This window comes from Triturus cristatus, chromosome 12 (genome assembly GCF_964204655.1).
Source record: "Triturus cristatus chromosome 12, aTriCri1.1, whole genome shotgun sequence".
NCBI lineage: Eukaryota > Metazoa > Chordata > Amphibia > Caudata > Salamandridae > Triturus > Triturus cristatus.
The window spans coordinates 661908681-661928215 of record NC_140595.1 but is presented as its reverse complement, the minus strand read 5'-3'; the positions used below and the strand labels follow the sequence as shown (position 1 = coordinate 661928215).

General features: G+C 41.1%; 20 non-coding genes across 20 annotated transcripts; 6 read left to right on the top strand and 14 right to left on the bottom strand.

The window, feature by feature from the left end:
* Window positions 1–783: 783 nt before the first annotated feature.
* TRNAT-UGU (transfer RNA threonine (anticodon UGU)) lies at window positions 784–855 on the bottom strand. Its single transcript has one exon. It is a non-coding gene; the product is annotated as a tRNA-Thr (tRNA).
* A 1083-nt stretch (window positions 856–1938) lies between these two features.
* TRNAI-UAU (transfer RNA isoleucine (anticodon UAU)) lies at window positions 1939–2033 on the top strand. Its single transcript has 2 exons — window positions 1939–1976; window positions 1998–2033. It is a non-coding gene; the product is annotated as a tRNA-Ile (tRNA).
* A 1160-nt stretch (window positions 2034–3193) lies between these two features.
* On the bottom strand, window positions 3194–3265 carry TRNAT-UGU (transfer RNA threonine (anticodon UGU)). The gene has a single exon. It is a non-coding gene; the product is annotated as a tRNA-Thr (tRNA).
* A 589-nt stretch (window positions 3266–3854) lies between these two features.
* On the bottom strand, window positions 3855–3936 carry TRNAS-GCU (transfer RNA serine (anticodon GCU)). Its single transcript has one exon. It is a non-coding gene; the product is annotated as a tRNA-Ser (tRNA).
* A 412-nt stretch (window positions 3937–4348) lies between these two features.
* On the top strand, window positions 4349–4443 carry TRNAI-UAU (transfer RNA isoleucine (anticodon UAU)). Its single transcript has 2 exons — window positions 4349–4386; window positions 4408–4443. It is a non-coding gene; the product is annotated as a tRNA-Ile (tRNA).
* A 1160-nt stretch (window positions 4444–5603) lies between these two features.
* TRNAT-UGU (transfer RNA threonine (anticodon UGU)) lies at window positions 5604–5675 on the bottom strand. Its single transcript has one exon. It is a non-coding gene; the product is annotated as a tRNA-Thr (tRNA).
* A 589-nt stretch (window positions 5676–6264) lies between these two features.
* On the bottom strand, window positions 6265–6346 carry TRNAS-GCU (transfer RNA serine (anticodon GCU)). The gene has a single exon. It is a non-coding gene; the product is annotated as a tRNA-Ser (tRNA).
* A 1679-nt stretch (window positions 6347–8025) lies between these two features.
* TRNAT-UGU (transfer RNA threonine (anticodon UGU)) lies at window positions 8026–8097 on the bottom strand. The gene has a single exon. It is a non-coding gene; the product is annotated as a tRNA-Thr (tRNA).
* A 589-nt stretch (window positions 8098–8686) lies between these two features.
* Window positions 8687–8768, bottom strand: TRNAS-GCU (transfer RNA serine (anticodon GCU)). Its single transcript has one exon. It is a non-coding gene; the product is annotated as a tRNA-Ser (tRNA).
* A 412-nt stretch (window positions 8769–9180) lies between these two features.
* TRNAI-UAU (transfer RNA isoleucine (anticodon UAU)) lies at window positions 9181–9275 on the top strand. The gene is made up of 2 exons: window positions 9181–9218; window positions 9240–9275. It is a non-coding gene; the product is annotated as a tRNA-Ile (tRNA).
* Window positions 9276–10449: 1174 nt separating this feature from the next.
* Window positions 10450–10521, bottom strand: TRNAS-UGA (transfer RNA serine (anticodon UGA)). The gene has a single exon. It is a non-coding gene; the product is annotated as a tRNA-Ser (tRNA).
* Window positions 10522–11110: 589 nt separating this feature from the next.
* TRNAS-GCU (transfer RNA serine (anticodon GCU)) lies at window positions 11111–11192 on the bottom strand. The gene has a single exon. It is a non-coding gene; the product is annotated as a tRNA-Ser (tRNA).
* A 1681-nt stretch (window positions 11193–12873) lies between these two features.
* On the bottom strand, window positions 12874–12945 carry TRNAS-UGA (transfer RNA serine (anticodon UGA)). Its single transcript has one exon. It is a non-coding gene; the product is annotated as a tRNA-Ser (tRNA).
* A 589-nt stretch (window positions 12946–13534) lies between these two features.
* TRNAS-GCU (transfer RNA serine (anticodon GCU)) lies at window positions 13535–13616 on the bottom strand. Its single transcript has one exon. It is a non-coding gene; the product is annotated as a tRNA-Ser (tRNA).
* Window positions 13617–14028: 412 nt separating this feature from the next.
* Window positions 14029–14123, top strand: TRNAI-UAU (transfer RNA isoleucine (anticodon UAU)). Its single transcript has 2 exons — window positions 14029–14066; window positions 14088–14123. It is a non-coding gene; the product is annotated as a tRNA-Ile (tRNA).
* Window positions 14124–15297: 1174 nt separating this feature from the next.
* On the bottom strand, window positions 15298–15369 carry TRNAS-UGA (transfer RNA serine (anticodon UGA)). Its single transcript has one exon. It is a non-coding gene; the product is annotated as a tRNA-Ser (tRNA).
* A 1083-nt stretch (window positions 15370–16452) lies between these two features.
* TRNAI-UAU (transfer RNA isoleucine (anticodon UAU)) lies at window positions 16453–16547 on the top strand. The gene is made up of 2 exons: window positions 16453–16490; window positions 16512–16547. It is a non-coding gene; the product is annotated as a tRNA-Ile (tRNA).
* Window positions 16548–17721: 1174 nt separating this feature from the next.
* TRNAT-UGU (transfer RNA threonine (anticodon UGU)) lies at window positions 17722–17793 on the bottom strand. The gene has a single exon. It is a non-coding gene; the product is annotated as a tRNA-Thr (tRNA).
* Window positions 17794–18382: 589 nt separating this feature from the next.
* TRNAS-GCU (transfer RNA serine (anticodon GCU)) lies at window positions 18383–18464 on the bottom strand. Its single transcript has one exon. It is a non-coding gene; the product is annotated as a tRNA-Ser (tRNA).
* A 412-nt stretch (window positions 18465–18876) lies between these two features.
* TRNAI-UAU (transfer RNA isoleucine (anticodon UAU)) lies at window positions 18877–18971 on the top strand. The gene is made up of 2 exons: window positions 18877–18914; window positions 18936–18971. It is a non-coding gene; the product is annotated as a tRNA-Ile (tRNA).
* The last annotated feature ends 564 nt before the right edge of the window (window positions 18972–19535 follow it).

The following is a 19535-nucleotide window of genomic DNA, read 5'->3' as shown; positions in this document are numbered from 1 at the left end:
GCAGCTTATGGTGCTTTTCTGCTCAGAGTGTGCCTCCAATCCCACATTCATTTTTAATTTCTTTGCAGTTTAAAAACCAACAATTACTGCTCGAAGTTCACTTTTCAAAACCATTCAACCTATTAAATGTATTTCTCTAACCTATGAATGTGGTCCATGTTCACTTTTCCTCATCTTCATCTCGATACTCCTTTCCCAGAAACCAGGTTCACTTCTTCATTCAACCCACCCATCCAAAGTCACCAAATCTTTGAAGCAAGTCTGCCTATTCTCCCTTTCTCTCTATGTACAAGATACCTTGTATCATTTGAATGGACAGCAGGAGAGAAGGATATTTATGGTGAGTGGGGGTGGGGTTTTGAGGAGTAACCTCATTTGCCTAAGAGCCGGGGTATCTGGGAAAAAAAGTATTTTATGGGGGAAGACTTTCACATCTCCTTGGTGAAATTTGTAGGGCCTTATAACATCCTTTCTGTGGATGCAGATTCAGTCGGAACAGAGGTCCTAGTCCTCGCTCTGCCTTTCAAAGGAACTGTAAATATGCATGGCTTATTTGGCTTTGCCCGGCAGGGCTTGCCCGGCAGGGTGAGAATGGCGTTTGTCAGGCGTTCGTCAGGCGATCGGAAGGGGTGAGGCAATAATTTATAATTCAATGATCTTCATGATATTTTCTTGATAATATGAAAGCAGGAAAGGGAAGCTTGGCAATAAGCAATCCTAAAGCAAGGTGTGACTCCAGGGAAGAATGACTTGAAAACAACATACAGAAAGACTCATGTAAAAAGGCCCTGATGAGGCTTGAACTCATGACCCCTGGTTTACAAGACCAGTGCTCTGCCACTGAGCTACAAGGCCAGTCTGCACGCAGGATGTAAATTGCAACATGTATTCTTACTGAGGTATGAATATATCTATGATTTTGAGACTCTGTATGGAAACGTAGTTGCATATGAATGTCCACGTGCGCGCACACATTGAAGACCATGCTTAAGGCACTTTTTTTGGAAGTATGAAAAACTACATTTTCATATGAGAAAATAAGAGTTTTCGCATTCAAGACCATACCGATAGCTCTAGTTAGTATGTCTGCAATCAGTGACATATAGAGAACCCACTTATTAGAAGTGATCTGTCTCTGTGGGGCAGACATATGTTAACAGTCATTCATTTGAGACTGCCTAAACTTTAGGAGTAAGAGCTGCTTTCTTATCAATCTATTTATCCAAACTGGTTCATAAGCCAGGAGTGAGTGAAAGGCAATCCTCTGGAAACTCCATGAAAGATCTAATTTCTATTACGCACAAAATACTTCACTTTATTTGACATATTTGTTAATATGGAACAGTCAGATGATCCCATCTAGCGGATCCTGGCTCTGTCTTGAAAGAGAGTGTAATTATACTACAAGAAATGCTGGCCATCAAAAGAGACTCTGATGGCTTTCCGACGAAGGTGGGATTCGAACCCACGCATGCAGAGCACAATGGATTAGCAGTCCATCGCCTTAACCACTCGGCCACCTCGTCTGCCCTACAGCCCCATCTGAAACCTTGCTTCACAAAAGGTACTGAAGTGTCAATATACTGTACCTAAAAAAGAAAAAAACAGCTGAGGCAAGATCTCACATTCCACGTCTTCCCCCAATCAGGGACCTACATTTCATTTTTGGGAAATTCTTACTATGTGCTAATTACAAATATTCATAAGATTCCCCTAGACTTTGTCAGAACTGTCAAGATATAATTCTATGGGGTTTTGAATAGACAGAGCATATGTTATAGGACAATTATAGAATCTATTCCGTTTGGACTGTATTTTTAATAGTCATGATAACATGCTAGCATGTGAGTCGATCTTGCACAGTGAATGATGGAGCAGTGTCTGTCATCTACTTGGTCAGCTGTAGATGGCTCACCTGGGGAGATGTGAAAAGAGAGAGCTCCAGTGGCGCAATCGGTTAGCGCGCGGTACTTATACAGCAGTACTTGCACTGAGCCATGCCGAGGTTGTGAGTTCGAGCCTCACCTGGAGCAGCCGTGTTGTTTTTCATAAACCATTTCACAAAAAGTAAAGTTTAAACTCAGAGTATGGACGGCCCTTGCTAGAGAGTCTTTACTTCTTATAGGATCTACGTGTCCTACTCCTCTGGGTGCCAAATATCACATATCCTCCGCGATGCTCAGTTTAAACATTCCATGATGTGCCATCTTGCATTTCATGCAAACACCACATCAGTGCATTTAAAAATACATTTGTAGAATAATAAATATGATGAAAACTGTGTTCTCACATGATAACCATAAACTGAAGAGCTGCAAAAAATGCTGTATCAGCTACTTACAATAAAAGGTGACTCGAAAAAACTAGCAAAAGAAGAGCATCATCATATTAAAGGTTCTATTCACCATCTTGAGTTGCACCATAGCAGCTTATGGTGCTTTTCTGTTCAGAGTGTGCCTCCAATCCCACATTCATTTTTAATTTCTTTGCAGTTTAAAAACCAACAATTACTGCTCGAAGTTCACTTTTCAAAACCATTCAACCTATTAAATGTATTTCTCTAACCTATGAATGTGGTCCATGTTCACTTTTCCTCATCTTCATCTCGATACTCCTTTCCCAGAAACCAGGTTCACTTCTTCATTCAACCCACCCATCCAAAGTCACCAAATCTTTGAAGCAAGTCTGCCTATTCTCCCTTTCTCTCTATGTACAAGATACCTTGTATCATTTGAATGGACAGCAGGAGAGAAGGATATTTATGGTGAGTGGGGGTGGGGTTTTGAGGAGTAACCTCATTTGCCTAAGAGCCGGGGTATCTGGGAAAAAAAGTATTTTATGGGGGAAGACTTTCACATCTCCTTGGTGAAATTTGTAGGGCCTTATAACATCCTTTCTGTGGATGCAGATTCAGTCGGAACAGAGGTCCTAGTCCTCGCTCTGCCTTTCAAAGGAACTGTAAATATGCATGGCTTATTTGGCTTTGCCCGGCAGGGTGAGAATGGCGTTTGTCAGGCGTTCGTCAGGCGATCGGAAGGGGTGAGGCAATAATTTATAATTCAATGATCTTCATGATATTTTCTTGATAATATGAAAGCAGGAAAGGGAAGCTTGGCAATAAGCAATCCTAAAGCAAGGTGTGACTCCAGGGAAGAATGACTTGAAAACAACATACAGAAAGACTCATGTAAAAAGGCCCTGATGAGGCTTGAACTCATGACCCCTGGTTTACAAGACCAGTGCTCTGCCACTGAGCTACAAGGCCAGTCTGCACGCAGGATGTAAATTGCAACATGTATTCTTACTGAGGTATGAATATATCTATGATTTTGAGACTCTGTATGGAAACGTAGTTGCATATGAATGTCCACGTGCGCGCACACATTGAAGACCATGCTTAAGGCACTTTTTTTGGAAGTATGAAAAACTACATTTTCATATGAGAAAATAAGAGTTTTCGCATTCAAGACCATACCGATAGCTCTAGATAGTATGTCTGCAATCAGTGACATATAGAGAACCCACTTATCAGAAGTGATCTGTCTCTGTGGGGCAGACATATGTTAACAGTCATTCATTTGAGACGGCCTAAACTTTAGGAGTAAGAGCTGCTTTCTTATCAATCTATTTATCCAAACTGGTTAATAAGCCAGGAGTGAGTGAAAGGCAATCCTCTGGAAACTCCATGAAAGATCTAATTTCTATTACGCACAAAATACTTCACTTTATTTGACATATTTGTTAATATGGAACAGTCAGATGATCCCATCTAGCGGATCCTGGCTCTGTCTTGAAAGAGAGTGTAATTATACTACAAGAAATGCTGGCCATCAAAAGAGACTCTGATGGCTTTCCGACGAAGGTGGGATTCGAACCCACGCGTGCAGAGCACAATGGATTAGCAGTCCATCGCCTTAACCACTCGGCCACCTCGTCTGCCCTACAGCCCCATCTGAAACCTTGCTTCACAAAAGGTACTGAAGTGTCAATATACTGTACCTAAAAAAGAAAAAAACAGCTGAGGCAAGATCTCACATTCCACGTCTTCCCCCAATCAGGGACCTACATTTCATTTTTGGGAAATTCTTACTATGTGCTAATTACAAATATTCATAAGATTCCCCTAGACTTTGTCAGAACTGTCAAGATATAATTCTATGGGGTTTTGAATAGACAGAGCATATGTTATAGGACAATTATAGAATCTATTCCGTTTGGACTGTATTTTTAATAGTCATGATAACATGCTAGCATGTGAGTCGATCTTGCACAGTGAATGATGGAGCAGTGTCTGTCATCTACTTGGTCAGCTGTAGATGGCTCACCTGGGGAGATGTGAAAAGAGAGAGCTCCAGTGGCGCAATCGGTTAGCGCGCGGTACTTATACAGCAGTACTTGCACTGAGCCATGCCGAGGTTGTGAGTTCGAGCCTCACCTGGAGCAGCCGTGTTGTTTTTCATAAACCATTTCACAAAAAGTAAAGTTTAAACTCAGAGTATGGACGGCCCTTGCTAGAGAGTCTTTACTTCTTATAGGATCTACGTGTCCTACTCCTCTGGGTGCCAAATATCACATATCCTCCGCGATGCTCAGTTTAAACATTCCATGATGTGCCATCTTGCATTTCATGCAAACACCACATCAGTGCATTTAAAAATACATTTGTAGAATAATAAATATGATGAAAACTGTGTTCTCACATGATAACCATAAACTGAAGAGCTGCAAAAAATGCTGTATCAGCTACTTACAATAAAAGGTGACTCGAAAAAACTAGCAAAAGAAGAGCATCATCATATTAAAGGTTCTATTCACCATCTTGAGTTGCACCATAGCAGCTTATGGTGCTTTTCTGTTCAGAGTGTGCCTCCAATCCCACATTCATTTTTAATTTCTTTGCAGTTTAAAAACCAACAATTACTGCTCGAAGTTCACTTTTCAAAACCATTCAACCTATTAAATGTATTTCTCTAACCTATGAATGTGGTCCATGTTCACTTTTCCTCATCTTCATCTCGATACTCCTTTCCCAGAAACCAGGTTCACTTCTTCATTCAACCCACCCATCCAAAGTCACCAAATCTTTGAAGCAAGTCTGCCTATTCTCCCTTTCTCTCTATGTACAAGATACCTTGTATCATTTGAATGGACAGCAGGAGAGAAGGATATTTATGGTGAGTGGGGGTGGGGTTTTGAGGAGTAACCTCATTTGCCTAAGAGCCGGGGTATCTGGGAAAAAAAGTATTTTATGGGGGAAGACTTTCACATCTCCTTGGTGAAATTTGTAGGGCCTTATAACATCCTTTCTGTGGATGCAGATTCAGTCGGAACAGAGGTCCTAGTCCTCGCTCTGCCTTTCAAAGGAACTGTAAATATGCATGGCTTATTTGGCTTTGCCCGGCAGGGTGAGAATGGCGTTTGTCAGGCGTTCGTCAGGCGATCGGAAGGGGTGAGGCAATAATGTATAATTCAATGATCTTCATGATATTTTCTTGATAATATGAAAGCAGGAAAGGGAAGCTTGGCAATAAGCAATCCTAAAGCAAGGTGTGACTCCAGGGAAGAATGACTTGAAAACAACATACAGAAAGACTCATGTAAAAAGGCCCTGATGAGGCTTGAACTCATGACCCCTGGTTTACAAGACCAGTGCTCTGCCACTGAGCTACAAGGCCAGTCTGCACACAGGATGTAAATTGCAACATGTATTCTTACTGAGGTATGAATATATCTATGATTTTGAGACTCTGTATGGAAACGTAGTTGCATATGAATGTCCACGTGCGCGCACACATTGAAGACCATGCTTAAGGCACTTTTTTTGGAAGTATGAAAAACTACATTTTCATATGAGAAAATAAGAGTTTTCGCATTCAAGACCATACCGATAGCTCTAGATAGTATGTCTGCAATCAGTGACATATAGAGAACCCACTTATTAGAAGTGATCTGTCTCTGTGGGGCAGACATATGTTAACAGTCATTCATTTGAGACGGCCTAAACTTTAGGAGTAAGAGCTGCTTTCTTATCAATCTATTTATCCAAACTGGTTAATAAGCCAGGAGTGAGTGAAAGGCAATCCTCTGGAAACTCCATGAAAGATCTAATTTCTATTACGCACAAAATACTTCACTTTATTTGACATATTTGTTAAAATGGAACAGTCAGATGATCCCATCTAGCGGATCCTGGCTCTGTCTTGAAAGAGAGTGTAATTATACTACAAGAAATGCTGGCCATCAAAAGAGACTCTGATGGCTTTCCGACGAAGGTGGGATTCGAACCCACGCGTGCAGAGCACAATGGATTAGCAGTCCATCGCCTTAACCACTCGGCCACCTCGTCTGCCCTACAGCCCCATCTGAAACCTTGCTTCACAAAAGGTACTGAAGTGTCAATATACTGTACCTAAAAAAGAAAAAAACAGCTGAGGCAAGATCTCACATTCCACGTCTTCCCCCAATCAGGGACCTACATTTCATTTTTGGGAAATTCTTACTATGTGCTAATTACAAATATTCATAAGATTCCCCTAGACTTTGTCAGAACTGTCAAGATATAATTCTATGGGGTTTTGAATAAACAGAGCATATGTTATAGGACAATTATAGAATCTATTCCGTTTGGACTGTATTTTTAATAGTCATGATAACATGCTAGCATGTGAGTCGATCTTGCACAGTGAATGATGGAGCAGTGTCTGTCATCTACTTGGTCAGCTGTAGATGGCTCACCTGGGGAGATGTGAAAAGAGAGAGCTCCAGTGGCGCAATCGGTTAGCGCGCGGTACTTATACAGCAGTACTTGCACTGAGCCATGCCGAGGTTGTGAGTTCAAGCCTCACCTGTAGCAGCCGTGTTGTTTTTCATAAACCATTTCACAAAAAGTAAAGTTTAAACTCAGAGTATGGACGGCCCTTGAGAGAGTCTTTACTTCTTATAGGATCTACGTGTCCTACTCCTCTGGGTGCCAAATATCACATATCCTCCGCGATGCTCAGTTTAAACATTCCATGATGTGCCATCTTGCATTTCATGCAAACACCACATCAGTGCATTTAAAAATACATTTGTAGAATAATAAATATGATGAAAACAGTGTTCTCACATGATAACCATAAACTGAAGAGCTGCAAAAAATGCTGTATCAGCTACTTACAATAAAAGGTGACTCGAAAAAACTAGCAAAAGAAGAGCATCATCATATTAAAGGTTCTATTCACCATCTTGAGTTGCACCATAGCAGCTTATGGTGCTTTTCTGCTCAGAGTGTGCTTCCAATCCCACATTCATTTTTAATTTCTTTGCAGTTTAAAAACCAACAATTACTGCTCGAAGTTCACTTTTCAAAACCATTCAACCTATTAAATGTATTTCTCTAACCTATGAATGTGGTCCATGTTCACTTTTCCTCATCTTCATCTCGATACTCCTTTGCCAGAAACCAGGTTCACTTCTTCATTTAACCCACCCATCCAAGGTCACCAAATCTTTGAAGCAAGTCTGCCTATTCTCCCTTTCTCTCTATGTACAAGATACCTTGTATCATTTGAATGGACAGCAGGAGAGAAGGATATTTATGGTGAGTGGGGGTGGGGTTTTGAGGAGTAACCTCATTTGCCTAAGAGCCGGGGTATCTGGGAAAAAAAGTATTTTATGGGGGAAGACTTTCACATCTCCTTGGTGAAATTTGTAGGGCCTTATAACATCCTTTCTGTGGATGCAGATTCAGTCGGAACAGAGGTCCTAGTCCTCGCTCTGCCTTTCAAAGGAACTGTAAATATGCATGGCTTATTTGGCTTTGCCCGGCAGGGCTTGCCCGGCAGGGTGAGAATGGCGTTCGTCAGGCGTTCGTCAGGCGATCGGAAGGGGTGATGCAATAATTTATAATTCAATGATCTTCATGATATTTTCTTGATAATATGAAAGCAGGAAAGGGAAGCTTGGCAATAAGCAATCCTAAAGCAAGGTGTGACTCCAGGGAAGAATGACTTGAAAACAACATACAGAAAGACTCATGTAAAAAGGCCCTGATGAGGCTTGAACTCATGACCCCTGGTTTACAAGACCAGTGCTCTGCCACTGAGCTACAAGGCCAGTCTGCACGCAGGATGTAAATTGCAACATGTATTCTTACTGAGGTACGAATATATCTATGATTTTGAGACTCTGTATGGAAACGTAGTTGCATATGAATGTCCACGTGCGCGCACACATTGAAGACCATGCTTAAGGCACTTTTTTTGGAAGTATGAAAAACTACATTTTCATATGAGAAAATAAGAGTTTTCGCATTCAAGACCATACCGATAGCTCTAGTTAGTATGTCTGCAATCAGTGACATATAGAGAACCCACTTATTAGAAGTGATCTGTCTCTGTGGGGCAGACATATGTTAACAGTCATTCATTTGAGACGGCCTAAACTTTAGGAGTAAGAGCTGCTTTCTTATCAATCTATTTATCCAAACTGGTTAATAAGCCAGGAGTGAGTGAAAGGCAATCCTCTGGAAACTCCATGAAAGATCTAATTTCTATTACGCACAAAATACTTCACTTTATTTGACATATTTGTTAAAATGGAACAGTCAGATGATCCCATCTAGCGGATCCTGGCTCTGTCTTGAAAGAGAGTGTAATTATACTACAAGAAATGCTGGCCATCAAAAGAGACTCTGATGGCTTTCCGACGAAGGTGGGATTCGAACCCACGCGTGCAGAGCACAATGGATTAGCAGTCCATCGCCTTAACCACTCGGCCACCTCGTCTGCCCTACAGCCCCATCTGAAACCTTGCTTCACAAAAGGTACTGAAGTGTCAATATACTGTACCTAAAAAAGAAAAAAACAGCTGAGGCAAGATCTCACATTCCACGTCTTCCCCCAATCAGGGACCTACATTTCATTTTTGGGAAATTCTTACTATGTGCTAATTACAAATATTCATAAGATTCCCCTAGACTTTGTCAGAACTGTCAAGATATAATTCTATGGGGTTTTGAATAGACAGAGCATATGTTATAGGACAATTATAGAATCTATTCCGTTTGGACTGTATTTTTAATAGTCATGATAACATGCTAGCATGTGAGTCGATCTTGCACAGTGAATGATGGAGCAGTGTCTGTCATCTACTTGGTCAGCTGTAGATGGCTCACCTGGGGAGATGTGAAAAGAGAGAGCTCCAGTGGCGCAATCGGTTAGCGCGCGGTACTTATACAGCAGTACTTGCACTGAGCCATGCCGAGGTTGTGAGTTCGAGCCTCACCTGGAGCAGCCGTGTTGTTTTTCATAAACCATTTCACAAAAAGTAAAGTTTAAACTCAGAGTATGGACGGCCCTTGCTAGAGAGTCTTTACTTCTTATAGGATCTACGTGTCCTACTCCTCTGGGTGCCAAATATCACATATCCTCCGCGATGCTCAGTTTAAACATTCCATGATGTGCCATCTTGCATTTCATGCAAACACCACATCAGTGCATTTAAAAATACATTTGTAGAATAATAAATATGATGAAAACAGTGTTCTCACATGATAACCATAAACTGAAGAGCTGCAAAAAATGCTGTATCAGCTACTTATAATAAAAGGTGACTCGAAAAAACTAGCAAAAGAAGAGCATCATCATATTAAAGGTTCTATTCACCATCTTGAGTTGCACCATAGCAGCTTATGGTGCTTTTCTGCTCAGAGTGTGCCTCCAATCCCACATTCATTTTTAATTTCTTTGCAGTTTAAAAACCAACAATTACTGCTCGAAGTTCACTTTTCAAAACCATTCAACCTATTAAATGTATTTCTCTAACCTATGAATGTGGTCCATGTTCACTTTTCCTCATCTTCATCTCGATACTCCTTTCCCAGAAACCAGGTTCACTTCTTCATTCAACCCACCCATCCAAGGTCACCAAATCTTTGAAGCAAGTCTGCCTATTCTCCCTTTCTCTCTATGTACAAGATACCTTGTATCATTTGAATGGACAGCAGGAGAGAAGGATATTTATGGTGAGTGGGGGTGGGGTTTTGAGGAGTAACCTCATTTGCCTAAGAGCCGGGGTATCTGGGAAAAAAAGTATTTTATGGGGGAAGACTTTCACATCTCCTTGGTGAAATTTGTAGGGCCTTATAACATCCTTTCTGTGGATGCAGATTCAGTCGGAACAGAGGTCCTAGTCCTCGCTCTGTCTTTCAAAGGAACTGTAAATATGCATGGCTTATTTGGCTTTGCCCGGCAGGGCTTGCCCGGCAGGGTGAGAATGGCGTTTGTCAGGCGTTCGTCAGGCGATCGGAAGGGGTGATGCAATAATTTATAATTCAATGATCTTCATGATATTTTCTTGATAATATGAAAGCAGGAAAGGGAAGCTTGGCAATAAGCAATCCTAAAGCAAGGTGTGACTCCAGGGAAGAATGACTTGAAAACAACATACAGAAAGACTCATGTAAAAAGGCCCTGATGAGGCTTGAACTCATGACCCCTGGTTTTCAAGACCAGTGCTCTGCCACTGAGCTACAAGGCCAGTCTGCACGCAATATGTAAATTGCAACATGTATTCTTACTGAGGTATGAATATATCTATGATTTTGAGACTCTGTATGGAAACGTAGTTGCATATGAATGTCCACGTGCGCGCACACATTGAAGACCATGCTTAAGGCACTTTTTTTGGAAGTATGAAAAACTACATTTTCATATGAGAAAATAAGAGTTTTCGCATTCAAGACCATACCGATAGCTCTAGTTAGTATGCCTGCAATCAGTGACATATAGAGAACCCACTTATTAGAAGTGATCTGTCTCTGTGGGGCAGACATATGTTAACAGTCATTCATTTGAGACGGCCTAAACTTTAGGAGTAAGAGCTGCTTTCTTATCAATCTATTTATCCAAACTGGTTAATAAGCCAGGAGTGAGTGAAAGGCAATCCTCTGGAAACTCCATGAAAGATCTAATTTCTATTACGCACAAAATACTTCACTTTATTTGACATATTTGTTAAAATGGAACAGTCAGATGATCCCATCTAGCGGATCCTGGCTCTGTCTTGAAAGAGAGTGTAATTATACTACAAGAAATGCTGGCCATCAAAAGATACTCTGATGGCTTTCCGACGAAGGTGGGATTCGAACCCACGCGTGCAGAGCACAATGGATTAGCAGTCCATCGCCTTAACCACTCGGCCACCTCGTCTGCCCTACAGCCCCATCTGAAACCTTGCTTCACAAAAGGTACTGAAGTGTCAATATACTGTACCTAAAAATGAAAAAAACAGCTGAGGCAAGATCTCACATTCCACGTCTTCCCCCAATCAGGGACCTACATTTCATTTTTGGGAAATTCTTACTATGTGCTAATTACAAATATTCATAAGATTCCCCTAGACTTTGTCAGAACTGTCAAGATATAATTCTATGGGGTTTTGAATAGACAGAGCATATGTTATAGGACAATTATAGAATCTATTCCGTTTGGACTGTATTTTTAATAGTCATGATAACATGCTAGCATGTGAGTCGATCTTGCACAGTGAATGATGGAGCAGTGTCTGTCATCTACTTGGTCAGCTGTAGATGGCTCACCTGGGGAGATGTGAAAAGAGAGAGCTCCAGTGGCGCAATCGGTTAGCGCGCGGTACTTATACAGCAGTACTTGCACTGAGCCATGCCGAGGTTGTGAGTTTGAGCCTCACCTGTAGCAGCCGTGTTGATTTTCATAAACCATTTCACAAAAAGTAAAGTTTAAACTCAGAGTATGGACGGCCCTTGCTAGAGAGTCTTTACTTCTTATAGGATCTACGTGTCCTACTCCTCTGGGTGCCAAATATCACATATCCTCCGCGATGCTCAGTTTAAACATTCCATGATGTGCCATCTTGCATTTCATGCAAACACCACATCAGTGCATTTAAAAATACATTTGTAGAATAATAAATATGATGAAAACTGTGTTCTCACATGATAACCATAAACTGAAGAGCTGCAAAAAATGCTGTATCAGCTACTTACAATAAAAGGTGACTCGAAAAAACTAGCAAAAGAAGAGCATCATCATATTAAAGGTTCTATTCACCATCTTGAGTTGCACCATAGCAGCTTATGGTGCTTTTCTGCTCAGAGTGTGCCTCCAATCCCACATTCATTTTTAATTTCTTTGCAGTTTAAAAACCAACAATTACTGCTCGAAGTTCACTTTTCAAAACCATTCAACCTATTAAATGTATTTCTCTAACCTATGAATGTGGTCCATGTTCACTTTTCCTCATCTTCATCTCGATACTCCTTTCCCAGAAACCAGGTTCACTTCTTCATTCAACCCACCCATCCAAGGTCACCAAATCTTTGAAGCAAGTCTGCCTATTCTCCCTTTCTCTCTATGTACAAGATACCTTGTATCATTTGAATGGACAGCAGGAGAGAAGGATATTTATGGTGAGTGGGGGTGGGGTTTTGAGGAGTAACCTCATTTGCCTAAGAGCCGGGGTATCTGGGAAAAAAAGTATTTTATGGGGGAAGACTTTCACATCTCCTTGGTGAAATTTGTAGGGCCTTATAACATCCTTTCTGTGGATGCAGATTCAGTCGGAACAGAGGTCCTAGTCCTCGCTCTGCCTTTCAAAGGAACTGTAAATATGCATGGCTTATTTGGCTTTGCCCGGCAGGGCTTGCCCGGCAGGGTGAGAATGGCGTTTGTCAGGCGTTCGTCAGGCGATCGGAAGGGGTGATGCAATAATTTATAATTCAATGATCTTCATGATATTTTCTTGATAATATGAAAGCAGGAAAGGGAAGCTTGGCAATAAGCAATCCTAAAGCAAGGTGTGACTCCAGGGAAGAATGACTTGAAAACAACATACAGAAAGACTCATGTAAAAAGGCCCTGATGAGGCTTGAACTCATGACCCCTGGTTTTCAAGACCAGTGCTCTGCCACTGAGCTACAAGGCCAGTCTGCACGCAGGATGTAAATTGCAACATGTATTCTTACTGAGGTATGAATATATCTATGATTTTGAGACTCTGTATGGAAACGTAGTTGCATATGAATGTCCACGTGCGCGCACACATTGAAGACCATGCTTAAGGCACTTTTTTTGGAAGTATGAAAAACTACATTTTCATATGAGAAAATAAGAGTTTTCGCATTCAAGACCATACCGATAGCTCTAGTTAGTATGTCTGTAATCAGTGACATATAGAGAACCCACTTATTAGAAGTGATCTGTCTCTGTGGGGCAGACATATGTTAACAGTCATTCATTTGAGACGGCCTAAACTTTAGGAGTAAGAGCTGCTTTCTTATCAATCTATTTATCCAAACTGGTTAATAAGCCAGGAGTGAGTGAAAGGCAATCCTCTGGAAACTCCATGAAAGATCTAATTTCTATTACGCACAAAATACTTCACTTTATTTGACATATTTGTTAAAATGGAACAGTCAGATGATCCCATCTAGCGGATCCTGGCTCTGTCTTGAAAGAGAGTGTAATTATACTACAAGAAATGCTGGCCATCAAAAGAGACTCTGATGGCTTTCCGACGAAGGTGGGATTTGAACCCACGCGTGCAGAGCACAATGGATTAGCAGTCCATCGCCTTAACCACTCGGCCACCTCGTCTGCCCTACAGCCCCATCTGAAACCTTGTTTCACAAAAGGTACTGAAGTGTCAATATACTGTACCTAAAAAAGAAAAAAACAGCTGAGGCAAGATCTCACATTCCACGTCTTCCCCCAATCAGGGACCTACATTTCATTTTTGGGAAATTCTTACTATGTGCTAATTACAAATATTCATAAGATTCCCCTAGACTTTGTCAGAACTGTCAAGATATAATTCTATGGGGTTTTGAATAGACAGAGCATATGTTATAGGACAATTATAGAATCTATTCCGTTTGGACTGTATTTTTAATAGTCATGATAACATGCTAGCATGTGAGTCGATCTTGCACAGTGAATGATGGAGCAGTGTCTGTCATCTACTTGGTCAGCTGTAGATGGCTCACCTGGGGAGATGTGCAAAGAGAGAGCTCCAGTGGCGCAATCGGTTAGCGCGCGGTACTTATACAGCAGTACTTGCACTGAGCCATGCCGAGGTTGTGAGTTCGAGCCTCACCTGGAGCAGCCGTGTTGTTTTTCATAAACCATTTCACAAAAAGTAAAGTTTAAACTCAGAGTATGGACGGCCCTTGCTAGAGAGTCTTTACTTCTTATAGGATCTACGTGTCCTACTCCTCTGGGTGCCAAATATCACATATCCTCCGCGATGCTCAGTTTAAACATTCCATGATGTGCCATCTTGCATTTCATGCAAACACCACATCAGTGCATTTAAAAATACATTTGTAGAATAATAAATATGATGAAAACAGTGTTCTCACATGATAACCATAAACTGAAGAGCTGCAAAAAATGCTGTATCAGCTACTTACAATAAAAGGTGACTCGAAAAAACTAGCAAAAGAAGAGCATCATCATATTAAAGGTTCTATTCACCATCTTGAGTTGCACCATAGCAGCTTATGGTGCCTTTCTGTTCAGAGTGTGCCTCCAATCCCACATTCATTTTTAATTTCTTTGCAGTTTAAAAACCAACAATTACTGCTCGAAGTTCACTTTTCAAAACCATTCAACCTATTAAATGTATTTCTCTAACCTATGAATGTGGTCCATGTTCACTTTTCCTCATCTTCATCTCGATACTCCTTTCCCAGAAACCAGGTTCACTTCTTCATTCAACCCACCCATCCAAGGTCACCAAATCTTTGAAGCAAGTCTGCCTATTCTCCCTTTCTCTCTATGTACAAGATACCTTGTATCATTTGAATGGACAGCAGGAGAGAAGGATATTTATGGTGAGTGGGGGTGGGGTTTTGAGGAGTAACCTCATTTGCCTAAGAGCCGGGGTATCTGGGAAAAAAAGTATTTTATGGGGGAAGACTTTCACATCTCCTTGGTGAAATTTGTAGGGCCTTATAACATCCTTTCTGTGGATGCAGATTCAGTCGGAACAGAGGTCCTAGTCCTCGCTCTGCCTTTCAAAGGAACTGTAAATATGCATGGCTTATTTGGCTTTGCCCGGCAGGGCTTGCCCGGCAGGGTGAGAATGGCGTTTGTCAGGCGTTCGTCAGGCGATCAGAAGGGGTGATGCAATAATTTATAATTCAATGATCTTCATGATATTTTCTTGATAATATGAAAGCAGGAAAGGGAAGCTTGGCAATAAGCAATCCTAAAGCAAGGTGTGACTCCAGGGAAGAATGACTTGAAAACAACATACAGAAAGACTCATGTAAAAAGGCCCTGATGAGGCTTGAACTCATGACTCCTGGTTTTCAAGACCAGTGCTCTGCCACTGAGCTACAAGGCCAGTCTGCACGCAGGATGTAAATTGCAACATGTATTCTTACTGAGGTATGAATATATCTATGATTTTGAGACTCTGTATGGAAACGTAGTTGCATATGAATGTCCACGTGCGCGCACACATTGAAGACCATGCTTAAGGCACTTTTTTTGGAAGTATGAAAAACTACATTTTCATATGAGAAAATAAGAGTTTTCGCATTCAAGACCATACCGATAGCTCTAGTTAGTATGTCTGTAATCAGTGACATATAGAGAACCCACTTATTAGAAGTGATCTGTCTCTGTGGGGCAGACATATGTTAACAGTCATTCATTTGAGACGGCCTAAACTTTAGGAGTAAGAGCTGCTTTCTTATCAATCTATTTATCCAAACTGGTTAATAAGCCAGGAGTGAGTGAAAGGCAATCCTCTGGAAACTCCATGAAAGATCTAATTTCTATTACGCACAAAATACTTCACTTTATTTGACATATTTGTTAAAATGGAACAGTCAGATGATCCCATCTAGCGGATCCTGGCTCTGTCTTGAAAGAGAGTGTAATTATACTACAAGAAATGCTGGCCATCAAAAGAGACTCTGATGGCTTTCCGACGAAGTTGGGATTTGAACCCACGCGTGCAGAGCACAATGGATTAGCAGTCCATCGCCTTAACCACTCGGCCACCTCGTCTGCCCTACAGCCCCATCTGAAACCTTGTTTCACAAAAGGTACTGAAGTGTCAATATACTGTACCTAAAAAAGAAAAAAACAGCTGAGGCAAGATCTCACATTCCACGTCTTCCCCCAATCAGGGACCTACATTTCATTTTTGGGAAATTCTTACTATGTGCTAATTACAAATATTCATAAGATTCCCCTAGACTTTGTCAGAACTGTCAAGATATAATTCTATGGGGTTTTGAATAGACAGAGCATATGTTATAGGACAATTATAGAATCTATTCCGTTTGGACTGTATTTTTAATAGTCATGATAACATGCTAGCATGTGAGTCGATCTTGCACAGTGAATGATGGAGCAGTGTCTGTCATCTACTTGGTCAGCTGTAGATGGCTCACCTGGGGAGATGTGCAAAGAGAGAGCTCCAGTGGCGCAATCGGTTAGCGCGCGGTACTTATACAGCAGTACTTGCACTGAGCCATGCCGAGGTTGTGAGTTCGAGCCTCACCTGGAGCAGCCGTGTTGTTTTTCATAAACCATTTCACAAAAAGTAAAGTTTAAACTCAGAGTATGGACGGCCCTTGCTAGAGAGTCTTTACTTCTTATAGGATCTACGTGTCCTACTCCTCTGGGTGCCAAATATCACATATCCTCCGCGATGCTCAGTTTAAACATTCCATGATGTGCCATCTTGCATTTCATGCAAACACCACATCAGTGCATTTAAAAATACATTTGTAGAATAATAAATATGATGAAAACTGTGTTCTCACATGATAACCATAAACTGAAGAGCTGCAAAAAATGCTGTATCAGCTACTTACAATAAAAGGTGACTCGAAAAAACTAGCAAAAGAAGAGCATCATCATATTAAAGGTTCTATTCACCATCTTGAGTTGCACCATAGCAGCTTATGGTGCCTTTCTGTTCAGAGTGTGCCTCCAATCCCACATTCATTTTTAATTTCTTTGCAGTTTAAAAACCAACAATTACTGCTCGAAGTTCACTTTTCAAAACCATTCAACCTATTAAATGTATTTCTCTAACCTATGAATGTGGTCCATGTTCACTTTTCCTCATCTTCATCTCGATACTCCTTTCCCAGAAACCAGGTTCACTTCTTCATTCAACCCACCCATCCAAAGTCACCAAATCTTTGAAGCAAGTCTGCCTATTCTCCCGTTCTCTCTATGTACAAGATACCTTGTATCATTTGAATGGACAGCAGGAGAGAAGGATATTTATGGTGAGTGGGGGTGGGGTTTTGAGGAGTAACCTCATTTGCCTAAGAGCCGGGGTATCTGGGAAAAAAAGTATTTTATGGGGGAAGACTTTCACATCTCCTTGGTGAAATTTGTAGGGCCTTATAACATCCTTTCTGTGGATGCAGATTCAGTCGGAACAGAGGTCCTAGTCCTCGCTCTGCCTTTCAAAGGAACTGTAAATATGCATGGCTTATTTGGCTTTGCCCGGCAGGGCTTGCCCGGCAGGGTGAGAATGGCGTTTGTCAGGCGTTCGTCAGGCGATCGGAAGGGGTGAGGCAATAATTTATAATTCAATGATCTTCATGATATTTTCTTGATAATATGAAAGCAGGAAAGGGAAGCTTGGCAATAAGCAATCCTAAAGCAAGGTGTGACTCCAGGGAAGAATGACTTGAAAACAACATACAGAAAGACTCATGTAAAAAGGCCCTGATGAGGCTTGAACTCATGACCCCTGGTTTACAAGACCAGTGCTCTGCCACTGAGCTACAAGGCCAGTCTGCACGCAGGATGTAAATTGCAACATGTATTCTTACTGAGGTATGAATATATCTATGATTTTGAGACTCTGTATGGAAACGTAGTTGCATATGAATGTCCACGTGCGCGCACACATTGAAGACCATGCTTAAGGCACTTTTTTTGGAAGTATGAAAAACTACATTTTCATATGAGAAAATAAGAGTTTTCGCATTCAAGACCATACCGATAGCTCTAGTTAGTATGTCTGCAATCAGTGACATATAGAGAACCCACTTATTAGAAGTGATCTGTCTCTGTGGGGCAGACATATGTTAACAGTCATTCATTTGAGACGGCCTAAACTTTAGGAGTAAGAGCTGCTTTCTTATCAATCTATTTATCCAAACTGGTTAATAAGCCAGGAGTGAGTGAAAGGCAATCCTCTGGAAACTCCATGAAAGATCTAATTTCTATTACGCACAAAATACTTCACTTTATTTGACATATTTGTTAAAATGGAACAGTCAGATGATCCCATCTAGCGGATCCTGGCTCTGTCTTGAAAGAGAGTGTAATTATACTACAAGAAATGCTGGCCATCAAAAGAGACTCTGATGGCTTTCCGACGAAGGTGGGATTCGAACCCACGCGTGCAGAGCACAATGGATTAGCAGTCCATCGCCTTAACCACTCGGCCACCTCGTCTGCCCTACAGCCCCATCTGAAACCTTGCTTCACAAAAGGTACTGAAGTGTCAATATACTGTACCTAAAAAAGAAAAAAACAGCTGAGGCAAGATCTCACATTCCACGTCTTCCCCCAATCAGGGACCTACATTTCATTTTTGGGAAATTCTTACTATGTGCTAATTACAAATATTCATAAGATTCCCCTAGACTTTGTCAGAACTGTCAAGATATAATTCTATGGGGTTTTGAATAGACAGAGCATATGTTATAGGACAATTATAGAATCTATTCCGTTTGGACTGTATTTTTAATAGTCATGATAACATGCTAGCATGTGAGTCGATCTTGCACAGTGAATGATGGAGCAGTGTCTGTCATCTACTTGGTCAGCTGTAGATGGCTCACCTGGGGAGATGTGAAAAGAGAGAGCTCCAGTGGCGCAATCGGTTAGCGCGCGGTACTTATACAGCAGTACTTGCACTGAGCCATGCCGAGGTTGTGAGTTCGAGCCTCACCTGGAGCAGCCGTGTTGTTTTTCATAAACCATTTCACAAAAAGTAAAGTTTAAACTCAGAGTATGGACGGCCCTTGCTAGAGAGTCTTTACTTCTTATAGGATCTACGTGTCCTACTCCTCTGGGTGCCAAATATCACATATCCTCCGCGATGCTCAGTTTAAACATTCCATGATGTGCCATCTTGCATTTCATGCAAACACCACATCAGTGCATTTAAAAATACATTTGTAGAATAATAAATATGATGAAAACAGTGTTCTCACATGATAACCATAAACTGAAGAGCTGCAAAAAATGCTGTATCAGCTACTTATAATAAAAGGTGACTCGAAAAAACTAGCAAAAGAAGAGCATCATCATATTAAAGGTTCTATTCACCATCTTGAGTTGCACCATAGCAGCTTATGGTGCTTTTCTGCTCAGAGTGTGCCTCCAATCCCACATTCATTTTTAATTTCTTTGCAGTTTAAAAACCAACAATTACTGCTCGAAGTTCACTTTTCAAAACCATTCAACCTATTAAATGTATTTCTCTAACCTATGAATGTGGTCCATGTTCACTTTTCCTCA